Below are 10680 nucleotides of genomic sequence, written 5' to 3'. Positions count from 1 at the left end.
ACTTATCAGAGAGCCAAGCTCCCACTGTTCTCTATGACACTTTTATTTGGTTATTTTTAAAAAGATCTATTTTTTATTTATCTGAAAGTTAGAGTTAGAGAGAGAGAGAGAGAGAGAGAGAGAGAGAGAGAGAGGAAGGTTCTTCCATCTTCTGGTACACTTGCCAGATGACCACAATGACCAAGGATGGGTGAAACCCAAGTCAGGAGTCAGGAGCTTCTTCTGGGTCTCCCACATGGTTGCAGGATCCTAAGCATTTGGGCCACCTTCTGCTGCTATTCCCAGGCCATTAGCAGGGAGCTGGATGGTAAGTAGAGCAGCCAGGACTTGAACTGATGTCTATATGTGATGCAGGTATGACAGGTGGCAGCCTTACCTGCTATGCCACAGTGCCAGCCCCATACCTCTGCCACTTTTATCGATGGTGTTTTATCTTCTATGTTATCCTGTGCAACCTTATTGCCATAATCATATCTGCATTGCAAGCCACAGGAATTTGAAACAAAGAAAAGAGTGATACTTTAAGTACTCCTGCACTTTTTGAGGAGTCTTCCTGGAAGTCCTTTACTCAATCATTCAACTTCCTCAAGGGCTGGAAGAGTTATATAGTCATACTTATTTGCACAGAAGGCGAGGAAATGGGTCCTCTGTTGGTGCATGCTTGGTTAATGGAGGAGGGGGAGTAGACATTGAGCTGCTGCCTCTGTCACAGATGGTGTGTAGTTGTGGACTATTCCTGGGAGAATAACGGGAGCAGGTGCAGAGACAGAAAAGCACAGGGTGGATTTGTAGGACATTAGAAGTCTCCCCGCATCACTGAAAAGTCTTCCTAGTAAAGACTCCAGTGTCTCTGAACTATTTCCATAACCCTTTTACCCGAATTTGAAAGATTTGTGGGGCTGGTGCTGTGGCATAGCAGGTAAAGCTGCTGTCTGTAGTGCTGGCAACCCACGTGGGCACCGGTTCAAGTCCCGTCTGCTCCATGTCCCAATCCAGCTCCCTGCTAATGCACCTGGGAAATCACCAGAGATGGGCCAAGTCCTTGGGCCATCTTCCATGGCTTTTCCCAGGCCATTAGCAGGGAGCTGGATCAAAGGTGGAGCAACCAGGACTCGAACTGGTGCCCACAGGGGATGCTGGCATCACAGATGGTGGCTTTACCCTCTAGACCACAACAACGGCCACAAGCAAACCTTAAAAAAAAGTCAGGGATTGGGAAGAGAAACTTAAGACCCCAGTGGAAGGTGGAAAAAGTTTTAATTAAAGGAAAAAACATTCCATGGTCTTGAAACGGCTCTCTGAGGCCTGTTGGGCAAGGGAAAGCTGTGCTGCTTCAAGTGTGTGTCTGTGTTCTGAAGGCTTTCCCAGGAAATGGTCGTCATGAGCTGGGAAAAACTTTCAGCAGCCAGGTTTCTTCTTGTGGCTGCCACGCACTTACATCCGAGACTGCCTGGGACTAATCAAAAAGTGTTTCCTAAAGATTTTTTGTTCCAGAAATATCTGGGGCGTGGGAAGCAAGAGTCAACAACTAGGGTAACAAAAAATAATAAATGGACCAAATATGAAGATGGAAGGAGAAACCTTGAAATCCATGCCTATCGTTTGGCATTTTATCTGCCATAAAGCAAAACTAAATTAGAAACTTTTCATTGCAACTCTGAGGAAGGGAATCTTAAGATTTGGCTAGTGAATAAGAATTTTTTTTTTTTTGACAGGCAGAGTGGACACTGAGAGAGAGAGAGACAGACAGAAAGGTCTTCCTTTACCGTTGGTCCACCCTCTAATGGCCGCTGTGGCTAGTGCACTGCACTGATCTGAAGCCAGGAGCCAGGTGCTTCTCCTGGTCTCCCATGCGGGTGCAGGGTCCAAGCACTTGGGCCATCCTCCACTGCACTCCCTGGCCACAGCAGAGAGCTGGCCTGGAAGAGGGGCAACTGGGACAGAATCTGGTGCCCCGACCAGGACTAGAGCCCGGTACGCTTGCACCACAGGTGGAGGATTAGCCTATTGAGCCATGGTGCCGGCCAAGAAATTTTTTTTTTTTAAGTTTTATTTTATTTATTTGACAGACAGAATTACAGAGAGAGGTAGAGACAGAGAGATGGGTTTTCTCTCCAGATGGCCACAACGGCCGGAGCTGCACCGATCCGAAGCCAGGAGCCAGGAGCTTCTTCCAGGTCTCCCACGTGGGTGCAGGGGCCCAAGCACTCAGGCCATCTTCTACTGCTTTCCCAGGCACAGCAGAGAGCTGGATCAGAAGAGGAGCTGCGGGGACTAGAACCAGCGCCCATATGGGATCCCGGTGCTTCAGGCCAGGGATTTAACCCACTGTGCCACAACGCGGGCCCCTAAGAAATGGTTTTAAAAACTCAGTTATTCAGTGTTTGTCACTAAAAATGTAACATGCATCAAATGTCTTTCATATTACCTTTATATAAAGTGTAACATTTTGTAGCTTAAGTTTGTGTTAATTCATGCAATTGTAAAAGTAAAAAAAAATTAAAAAACACAATCAAAGAGAAAGTTTTTGGATAGAGACGTTAGGAAACAGCATCATAAATTTAGAAAAACTAAGAAATAAGTAGAAGTTAAATAATTTTTGGAAAAGTCTTTTTTTAATTTGTCAGTTGTTAAGAAGTCAATTGGCAAAATGTTAGGGAGAAATTTCAGAAAAGTTAGACAAGGCCGATCATAGGGGGTTTAGGTAAGACAATATGGGGAAGATGTGTCACAAAGAAAGGATGACTTTAGAATATTTCGGGTGGGGAGGCAGGCATTTAGCCCAGTGGTTAAGACATCTATACCCCAATGAGGTAACTGTGTCGGAATCCCACTGGCCCCTAACTTCAGCTTCCCACCAATTCAGACCCTGGGAGTCAGCAGTGATGGTTCTCAAATCATTGGGATTTTGCCACGCACATAAGAGACCTGGATTTCATTCTTGGCTCCTGGTCCCAGTCCAAACCCTGCCACTGAGTTCATTTAGCAAATAGGCCAACCAACAGTTGGAGTCCATCGATCTCTCTCTTCCCTCCCCCTCGGTAAATAACTAAACATGTCTGGGATTTATCGAAAGCACAGAAATAGGATGTTGACTTGAGTGAGAAGGGAACTGAAGGAATGCTGTATTTGCTCTCTTTTTTTCCATCTCACAGCTTTTTGGCTGCACCATGTGAACTGATTCCACCTGCTGAGCACCTACCGCTGCTACGGCCGGCACTGTGCCTATCCGAAGGTGCTTTTTACTGGTTTCCCACATGGGTGCAGGCGCCCAATCACTTGAGCCATCCTCCACTGCCCTCCCAGGCCACAGCAGAGAGCTGGACTGGAAGAGGAGCAGCCAGGACTAGAACCTGGCGTCCATATGGGATGCCGGCGCCGCAGGTGGAGGATTAACCAAGTGAGCCACGGTGCCGGGCCCCTCTGCCCTTGCTTTTGACCTTGGCCTCACTCCTCTTGCTGGAGAACTCAGCCCCAGCTTGTGATTTTTCCTAAACTGTGCAAGGTGTGGTGGCCATGTGCTGGGGTGCTCTGGGCTGCAGGAAGTGGTCTGTGGTTAACGCCCAAAAAAGAGCCAAACTCCTGCTGGGCTCTGGCATGTGCCACTGACTGGGTTATGGCTGTGTGCACATGTCTGAAAGCTGACAAGAAATTTTTGTTCATAGCTTTGCTTTCAAATATTCCAGCTCGTTTGTCCTTGAATGCCTCAGGAATGAACCATTTCCATTCTGGCCTGGAAGCGCTTTATATTTAAAATTTTTTTCCTACATTGAGAATAGTTTTTTTTTTTAATTTTTAACCAACTAAAATGCATATTTTATGGGGCATAAGGTGATGTATGATACATGATTAAATTTTATATGATTATATATCATGCTGTGTAATGCATCATAAATGTTTGTACTATGCTATGTCACTTGTATTATGCTACATCATTAGACATACATAATTAAATTAGGCTAGTTAACATGTTTAGGACCCCCAACCTTATTTTTTGTGGTGAGAGCAATGAAAATCCACTGCCTTAGCAACTTTCAAGTACAAAATACGGTATTGTTATTATTATTAATTATTATACTATTTATTTGAAAGGTAGTTACAGAGACACAGGGGGAGAGAGAGAGTTCTTCCATCCTGTTTTGTTCTGTAAATAACCACAATGACTGGCGCTGGGTTTGGCCAAAGCGAGGAGCCTGGGACTCCATCCAGATCTCCCACTTGGATGGCAGGGACCCAAGCACTGGGTCATCTGCTGCTGCTTTCCCAGGCCCATTAGCAGGGAGCAGGACTGGAAGTGGAGCAGCCGGGACTCGTACTCATATAGGATGCAGGCACTGAAGGTAGCAGCTTGACCCTCTGAGCCATGATGCCAACCCTCATTATTATTAACTATATTTCCTATGCTGTACAATAGATCTCTAGAACTTTCTCCTCCTACCTCATGAATCTTCACATCTTTTGACCAACATCTCTACATTTCCCCCTCCTTTCAGACTCCAGGAACCACCATTCACCTCTGTTTCTGTCTGAGTTTTTAAAGTTCCACGTATAAGTGAGGTCATGCAACATTTGTCTTTCTGTGCCCTTGGTTTTGCATAATATTCTCCACATTCATCCATTCCATTGCAGATTACAGCATTTCATTCTTTTTTATGGCTGAGTAGTATTCCATGGTGTATATACATCACATCTTCCTCTATGCATTCAAGTGTACAGGGGATCCATTTTCAAGGGAGATTAAGAACTAGAAATCAAGGGCTGGTGCCATGGTGCTGCAGGTTAGAGCCCTTGCCTGCAGCGCTGGAATCCTAAATGGGTGCCAGTTCTAGTTCTGGGTGTTCCACTTCCAATAACAGCTCCTTGCTAATGCACCTGGGAAAGCAGTGGAAGATGGCCCAAGTCCTTGCGCCCCTGCACCCCTGTGGGAGAGCTGGAAGAAGCTCCTGGCTCCTGGCTTCAGATGGGTGCAGCTCTGGCTGTGGCGGCCACCTGGGCAGTGAACCAGCAGATGGAAGGCTTCTCTCTGTGCCTCTACCTCTCTGTAACTCTGTCATTCAAGTAAATAAAGTAAATCTTAAAAAAAAAGGGAACTAGAAATGATAAATTCAAACTTATTAGCACCCAGACGTCATAGGTCTATGTGCAGGCATATACAAATTGAGATTCAGGTTCAGCATTCTACAACTAATGCATAGGACATATTGAGCCAACTGTAACACTGCTACTGTTGTGATTTCTCCAACTTGGGACATTTATGTGTAACATTTTTTTCTAGAGAGCAGTTCCTCCTTGTTCTCTGAAGTGACACTAGCTGTTATAAAGATGCTTCAGTGATGTTCCTGAAAGAGCAAGGCAACTCTCCCACTTTAACACCACGTGTTTAACACACACGACTATTGTTGCCGTTGTGTGTCACAAAGAGTGTGGAAAGGTGAGGAAGTCTCCCTTAATCAACTTATAGGATCGAGCCGGCGCTGTGGCATTGCGGGTAAAGCTGCTGCCTGTGGTGCTGGCATCCCATATAGGTGCCAGTTAGAGTCCCGGCTACCTCACTTTCGATCCAGCTCTCCGCTATGGCCTGGGATAGCAGTAGAAGATGGCCCAGTCCTTGGGCTCCTGCAGCTACATGGGAGACCCAGAACAAGCTCCTGGGTCCTGCCTTCAAATCAGCACAGTTCCAGCCTTTGCGGTCATTTGGGGAGTGAACCAGCGGATGGAAGACCTCTCTCTCACTCTCTGCCTCTGCCTCTCTGTAACTCTGCCTTTCAAATAAATACATTTTTAAAAAATTACATGACAATATTAAGAGGGAGATAAAGTTATCCTGTGAAAGAGGACCCAGTGCATAGCACTGAGGAAAAGTCCTATGGGCGCTGAAATTCACAGTGGCCTTATATGTTACAGAAATAATGAAACTTCTTTCCGTTTTTTTTTTTTTCCTAGTTGCTGGGTATTATCTTGAATTGGCTCAGGACAACTTGATTCTGTTTCAGAGCTTTGGAACTCATCCAGTTGCTTCATATATAATGCAACTAACTGCTAGGTACAAAACAAACTCATTTTAAAGGACAGAGCATCTGAAACGAAACTGCAGGCAAGAGGTATGGGTTGAAAATAGCACTTTTCAGTCCAGCAAATAGTTTTTGCTTATTCCTTGACTTTCCAAAATCTTGGGGGAGGGGAGGGAAAGCGAGGTGGCGTGAGGAGGACGCATCAGGAAAGGAAAGCTGGTTATGCAGCTGTGGTTGTAGGTCAGCCAAAGGCTGCCCATTGGTTAGAGCACAGAATGTTGTTGCCTAGACACAGGGTAAAGCATAGCCTGGACGCAGGGAAGTCTGCGTCCCCCGGTGGTGAGGCCAGCACAAGGAGCCAAGGGGTTTCTCCTTAGCACGTGCAACCTTTTCAGCTGCTTGTGTTTTTATCCAAGTTTAGTAAGTCAGCATTGTGTAGACAGCCGAGCCAAGCAGGAGGAAGGATGACTGTGGGATGATGAAGGGGAGGGGCTCAGGGCTCCAATCTTACCTTGCAGTTCCGACCTTCATGAAATTCTGTAATTCTGTCTGAGCTAAAGGGACGCCCAAAAAGGAGAATATAGTCACAAGGGAGCATGAGTGGAGGATTTCAAGTGCTCAAAGTGAAAGCAAAAATGGCCGTGAATCTATTAAATAATGAATTGGGGGGGGGGGAAGTTTCTAATAATTTATTAGGGACCACTCTGGTGAGCTTGATTTTAGAGTGTGTAACAATGGGAAACATATGGAGGCCAAATATAGACTCAGTACACCCAGCCAGGTGTATGAGCTCTTTTTTTTTTTTTTTTTTTTTTGACAGGCAGAGTGGATAGTGAGAGAGAGACAGAAGAGACAGAGAGAAAGGTCTTCCTTTTGCCGTTGGTTAACCCTCCAATGGCCGCCACGGCGCACCGCGCTGATCTGAAGGCAGGAGCCAGGTGCTTCTCCAGGTCTCCCATGGGGTGCAGGGCCCAAGTACTTGGGCCATCCTCCACTGCCTTCCCTGGCCACAGCAGAGAGCTGGCCTGGAAGAGGGGCAACCGGGACAGAATTCGGCGCCCTGACTGGGACTAGAACCCTGTGTGCCAGCGCCACTAGGTGGAGGATTAGCCTAGTGAGCCGCGGCGCCAGCCCTGAACTCTTTCTTAGCAGACCCATTGTATCAGTTGGAGAGCAGCTTCCATAAGAGATCCATGCACTCATTCATTCATTCATTCATTCTGCAAAACTCACAGAGCATTCATTATGTGCCAGGCTCTGTGTGTGTCCTGGGACTGCAGTAATAAATAAACCCAGATCTCTGTCTTTGTCACACCCAAGACTCCCCTGGGGGACACTTGCCAAGAAACGAAGTCAACAGGTGAAACTGGCCTACCTGAAATGCTAATGCTTTTGGAGAAAAAATGGGACTGGGATAGGAGTCTGTGAAGACTGCAGTTTCTAAAAGGGTGACCTGGGAAGGCCTTACCATGAAGGTGACATCAATGAAAGGCTCAAGGGAGGTAGGGAGGGAGGACTGTGGGAAGGGGAGGGGAGTGCTTGGGGCCCAGGAGAGAGCAGTGCCAACGCCCCCAGACTGTGCTATGCTTGGGTGGACTTCAGAAAAGGGCAAGGAGCTTTGGGACTAGACACGAGTAATTGGGAGAAGACAGCAGGTGCGCGGGGCCCTGGAGGCCTTCCTGGTGGTGAGGCTGTTACGCTCAATGAATGGAGACCTTTGGAGAAAAGATGTGCCTGAATTTCAATTCAGTAGGCTCACTCCGGATTCTATAGCATGGAGGTGGGGGCAGAGGCAGCAGCAGAGCCGAGGGACAGGGAGACACCTGTCATCAGGTTCAGGTCAAGAACGGTGGCCCAGCCTCAGGGGGCACAAGCTGATGGGGCATCCCAGAAGAGCAGGCCAGCAGGACTTCCTGATGGACTTAGATAGTGGGGCCAACGAGTACCCAGCCTGAGCAGCTGAAAGGAAGGAGTTTTCAGGAAAGCAGCCGAGGAAGACGGAAGGGAAAAGTGTGAGCGTGAATATGTGTGTGTGTGTGTGTGTGTGTGTGTGTGTGTGTCCTGGCGGTGCAGAGATCAGAGCTGAGTCATGATCTCTGCAGGTGTGAGGTGCTGCCTGCACACAGGCGTGGAGACCTCTGTGGAAAGAGGAAGAGGCTCTGACTCAGACCCAGCCAGCTGGGATGGACAGATGGACGCCCCCAACACGTTCTGGACACCATGAGTCACAGTACCCCACGGGCAGTGAATTGTTTCAGGATCTCCGAACTTTCAGGACACGCTGGTGGCTCCCACGTTCTCTGCAGAAGGGAACTGTCAGGGATATTTGCCACTCACTTGGGTTTTCTTGCACCTTGTCCTATGTAGCTCCCCATGGTCTCTGGCCCCTGACATTCAAACCGTTATCCTTGAGTTGAAAGCTGGACTGAGTTGCTCATTTCCAACAAGCCCGACCACGTATGAGGCTATGATTAGGTTGTGAAAGCTGTGAGTTCGTCCACTGGTGCTCCTGTATTGACGGAGCTGTCACCTGGCAGACTGAAGGCATCTTTCAGCCCACAGGAGTGAAGAGCTGAAGCCTCCCACCGGGAGAGTGAGCTGGGGAGCAGCTCCTGCCTCTGTTGAACCTTCAGATAACCCTTCAGGCCTGGACTGACACCTGCATTGAGGACGCAGTGAGGCCTGCCTGAATTCTTGGCCCATAGAATAACGGCTCCCATAGTGTGTGTGTGTGTGTTGTGTGTGCGTGTGTGTGTGTGTGTGTGTGTTTGGGGCTAGTCTCTCAGGCAACAATGAAGAACTCACATGTCATGTCCTGATGAGTGGGCTGTAAGTCCACACGGAATGGGATTTCTTACTCCTGAATTAGGAGGTTCTTTTTTAAGGCCAAAATTAAAAAAGAAATACATCCAGTTGAAGAACTACTAAAATACAAGTCTTGCAAAAGAAGAAAAAAACGGAGTGACAGTTGTTTTTCCATTGTAGCTTGTAGTTTTTTGTTAATGCTCTGATGAATGGAGCAATGAGTCAGAGGTCATTAGGATAGTTGTGGGAGGAGGATCAGAACCATACCGCTTCATCTATGCAGGCTTAAGCTTTTGAACCATATATATTACCTTGGCAACTGAAAATCTGAACTTTTATTGAGTTTAGATTAAGCTACCTTTAAAAAGTTGTGAAAAATAGAACAGGTAAGTGTATTTTTATGCAAATAATTTTTGAAATCCATACATTCTAGGGTTCTTCAAAAAGATGTGTATTACAGAAAGCCCATGTCAGTAGATATTAATCTTAATAATTGTAAGAGCAGGGGCCAGCGCCGTGGCTCACTTGGTTAATCCGCCACCTGTGGTGCTGGCATCCCATATGGGCCCAGGGTTCTGGTCCCGGTTGCTCCTCTTCCAGTCCAGCTCTCTGCTGTGGCCCGGGAGGGCAGTGGAGGATCAAGTGCTTGGGCCCCTGCACCCACATGGGAGATCAGGAAGAAGCACCTGGCTCCTGATCAGCGCAGCACTGGCCGTGGCGGCCATTTAGGGAGTGAACCAAGGGAAGAAAGACCTTTCTCTCTGTCTCTTTCTGTCTCTAACTCTACCTGTCAAATAAATAAAAAATTGTAAGAGCAGTTGTGTATTATTTTTACCATAATCTGACACACAATCATATTGGAATGGATTGGCTGGCTCTATCATTTTCTGTACTAGAGCCAATTTGATGACAGATGACCAATTCTCTTATAAAAATATCCTTGTAAGAAAATAAAGCACATTGGGCTATAAGATAAAATTTCACGTGCACCTGCAGAAAGGCACGAATGTGCCGTTTTAGAGCACAGATCCCTGACCTAGGGCTTTGGAGACCCCTGGCTCAGAGCCTGGCTCCTCTCTCCCTGTCTCAGAAAGGTTAAGGGCCACCCCATGGCATCATCAAAACACCCACTCGTCTCCTCTTCATGAGAAGGCTCATGCTCAGGCTCGGCCCATGACAGCAACTGCTCTCACACGTCGCCCTCACACAACCTGTCACAAGCACACACTTCCGGGATGCCCTGCAGGACCTGGGACCTCAGTACAGGGCGTGGAGGGCCAAGCCAGGGGATGCTGATGACAGCCTGGCTTGAGAAATCTCTCCATCAATTCTGGCGGAAGGCACAGCTCAAACCATCCAGCCCCTCCACAGCAGGGAGTGTTTTTCTTCGAGTACATTTTTAATGCTCAGAGATGAGCTGGAAGAGGAGGCAAGCTTCCAACACAAATTTGCGCAGTACCATCTTTTACCCAGGGTAACAGCAACGCAAAAAAGCTCCTGACCGCTGCTTTTCCGGGCTTTCTTTTTCACTCTTTTTTAGTCACTCAACAAACCTTAATTGCACAGGAAGCTAGCCATCCTTATCGTGAACTTCCAGGTGCGGTTACCAAAGTCTGTTCGGCAGACTACACTCTCAGCACCGGATACAGCTCTCTGCGTCTCCTGTTCGCCAATGCTTAATTCCTCACCTCTATCTTTGTGGAGCTTTAGAGCCCAAATGTATCACAGACTCCGTGGGGACTGGGAAAGAAGTCTTCTAACAGCGCAGCTGACGCCCACGACTTCCCCCGCCAATTGCGTCTTTTCCTCCCAGACCTCAGGCTCCAGGTGAAAACCTGGAGGGGGGGGGGGGGAAGGGCAGAAG

Source organism: Oryctolagus cuniculus, chromosome 13 (genome assembly GCF_964237555.1).
Source record: "Oryctolagus cuniculus chromosome 13, mOryCun1.1, whole genome shotgun sequence".
Classification (NCBI taxonomy): Eukaryota; Metazoa; Chordata; class Mammalia; order Lagomorpha; family Leporidae; genus Oryctolagus; species Oryctolagus cuniculus.
The sequence above is the reverse complement of the archived record's forward strand: the minus strand, read 5'-3'. Positions refer to the sequence as shown.